Below are 2,727 nucleotides of genomic sequence, written 5' to 3' on the forward strand. Positions count from 1 at the left end.
CTCAGAGAGACAACTCACCGACAGCCTCGTACTGATTCGAGACATCATTGATTACGCTAGAGACAGAAACACCCGGCTTGTCATCTTAAATTTAGACTTTGAAAAAGCTTTTGATCGGGTCTCGCATCAATATCTCTTTCAGGTGTTGCAGCCATCGAATAGGGCCCGATTGTTCCTACTTGGTGAGATTTGCTTGGTTGAGACGCTTGCTCCCCCCCCTTGCTCCTCGGCTGACCAAGTAGGAACAATCGGGCCCTATTCGATGGCTGCCTTGTCTTTTACTCTGTGCAAAAGACAAGGCAGCCACAAACACCACGGGAACACCGTATTGAGGCTTTGTTCTGACCACTCATTCGGTGTCGCGTTTCTTTCAAGCAATTCTCCCGGTTAGCCCACACTCAGCTCGCTCCCAGAGCTGTGTTAAAGTCTACTTCGCATTCACTCTCTTTTCTCAGCAGATTAAAAGAAAGTTTCATCTTGGGCTCCCTGAAACTTCCATCCTGCACCGCTGTTTGCTTTTTCACAAGAGCAGAGAAGAGCGCACCGTTCCCAGCGGCACTGCAGTACTGGGTCGATGCTTGGAGTGAACGGAGCAAGCTTCTTTTTCAACTCCTATTCTTAAAAATCCATTTAATATGTAGTCCTCGTATAGAGGACATATTAAACTGATAAGAACAGATACTACACTTGATCTTAGCCAAAAGGCCGAGAAGCGATAACTGTCCACTGTTTCAGGTCCGAGGGCCCTTGCTGGCACAATGCGCACTTGTAGCAGTGTTCTTTTTATGGCCATAGGTGGCCAGAGTGTCACGTTGCACCTCCGCCCACCCGCTGCACTGAGCACTCTTCAGCCCTTTTAAATGGTAAAACTTTGCACTCCCGCATGCTCCAGCAAGCACCATTCAAGCAACAACTTTGCACTCCAGCTTCGAACATCGGCACAATCGCAACAAGTAAGGCGACTCTACTCAGAGAAGTCACTCTGCACAGTAAGAAGATTTCTTTTGCACAGACAGAAAGGGCTTCACCCGCAAAGGTAAAGCCTGCCAAAAATAGAAACAACTCATTAGTGCTGCTCTCCACGAAAGTCTTTAGTAAAAGGCGAAAGACTTGTATGTTATGAAGAGAAACCAGAGTACGATTATCCGTCACTGCGGGAGCAGGGCATCAGGCTAGTTGCCATAGCCACCTTCCCCATGGTGAGCGTTGCTTGGTTGAAACGCTTGCCCCTGTGCAATCGACAAGGCAGCAACAAAAACACCACGGGAACACCGTATTGAGGCTTTGTTCTGACCGCTCATTCGGTGTCGCGTTTCTTTCAAGCAATTCTCCCGGTTAGCCCACACTCGGCTCGCTCCCAGAGCCGTGTTAAAGTCTACTTCGCATTCACTCTCTTTCTCAGCAGACTCTTGGGATTTTATCTATAAAATGAATTCCTTCACTCAAACTATGTTAAAACTGCTTTGTCCTTCATATTTACCATGTCTAGAAAGATTTAAACAAAAAAAAAAACAACGTTGTACTTTGCAGTAAAAGAAAGAGCAAATCTAAAGTTTCAGGAATCCGAGAATAAGCTTACTTTCATGAGTTCTTCACGATTTCGGATTTTGCTATAAAATGAATTCCTTCACTCAAACTAAATTAAAACTGCTAAACCGCTAATCTGTTACATGTAAGGCAGATGTCAAATTCACCGAAATAGGATCTAAGGGTATTCGGCCAATCGAGCTGTAGCAGCTTTGGTAAAAGAGTATAAGTTGAAGAGTTTGTGAATAAAGGTGTGCGCACACATAGTGAGCTGTAGGAAAATAGGCAGAGAGCAATGCCGGCTGGGGTATATGTTCTTGTATGTTGTCTGACTGTTTTATTTGAATGTGTTGTGTAAGTGTCCTGTTGAATGTTACATGTTTGGGCTTTGACACTTCACTGTGGTTGTTAACTGTGTGGTGTGTCCTGAAATGTTATATGTTTGGGCTGTGTGACATGCTTAATGCTTGTCAGTAGCTACCCACTTATTCATATATAGCAACTGACAACATAAGAAGTCTGGACATACTTTGATAGTAGTTGTAGAAGTATCCTTATTGATAATAGATAAACTAATTCATAGTGATAGAACAGTAGATGAACAGGTGCCTGCACATGTCTCACGAAAATAAAATGGGTGTATGATTGCTGACGGCAGAGCAATACTGCCAAACTTATGAGTTCTTGTGGCAAACTTGATTCAGTGTCTTGACGTGTATACACTGTTTCGCTGACTTGATTGTCACAAGAAACAAAGTGTGTTTGATAAGATCCGACCATTTTATTACGGGAGGATCAGTATGTATGGATTCTGATGTGACTGATAAACCCATTCGTATCGTAAGCATAATCTAATACGTGAGACAACGCCCTGGCACACAATCAAAAAAAAAAAGAGAGAGCGGTTTTGTGTCCCCACAGTCCATAATGTAGAAAAGAGAGAAAAAAGCCTTTCTGATTTGGTGTGTGTGCTCACAGTGCAGAGTGTAGAGAAAAGAGAGAAAAGAAAGCCGTTTTGGTGTCACGGGTGTTGTGACTTACACACACACATTTCTGAATTGAGAAAGGAAATTATTTTAGAGGAAGCACTAGAGTTTAGATCCCACATTTGTTGATAGGCATTCATTTATTTCTTCACTTCTGATGAAGTTTCAACAATAAACAACAAACTTTGTATTATGAGAAAGAACCAGACTCATT

At 43.0% G+C, this 2,727-nt stretch overlaps 2 non-coding genes across 2 annotated transcripts; both read right to left on the reverse strand.

The window, feature by feature from the left end:
- Nucleotides 1-533: 533 nt before the first annotated feature.
- LOC140287889 (U2 spliceosomal RNA) lies at nucleotides 534-717 on the reverse strand. The gene has a single exon (XR_011911838.1). It is a non-coding gene; the product is annotated as a U2 spliceosomal RNA (small nuclear RNA).
- A 308-nt stretch (nucleotides 718-1,025) lies between these two features.
- On the reverse strand, nucleotides 1,026-1,139 carry LOC140287885 (U5 spliceosomal RNA). Its single transcript, XR_011911835.1, has one exon. It is a non-coding gene; the product is annotated as a U5 spliceosomal RNA (small nuclear RNA).
- Between the last annotated feature and the right edge of the window lie 1,588 nt (nucleotides 1,140-2,727).

This window comes from Leuresthes tenuis, unplaced genomic scaffold (genome assembly GCF_036924035.1).
Source record: "Leuresthes tenuis unplaced genomic scaffold, fLeuTen1.0.hap1 SCAF_167, whole genome shotgun sequence".
In the NCBI taxonomy this organism is placed as follows: Eukaryota; Metazoa; Chordata; class Actinopteri; order Atheriniformes; family Atherinopsidae; genus Leuresthes; species Leuresthes tenuis.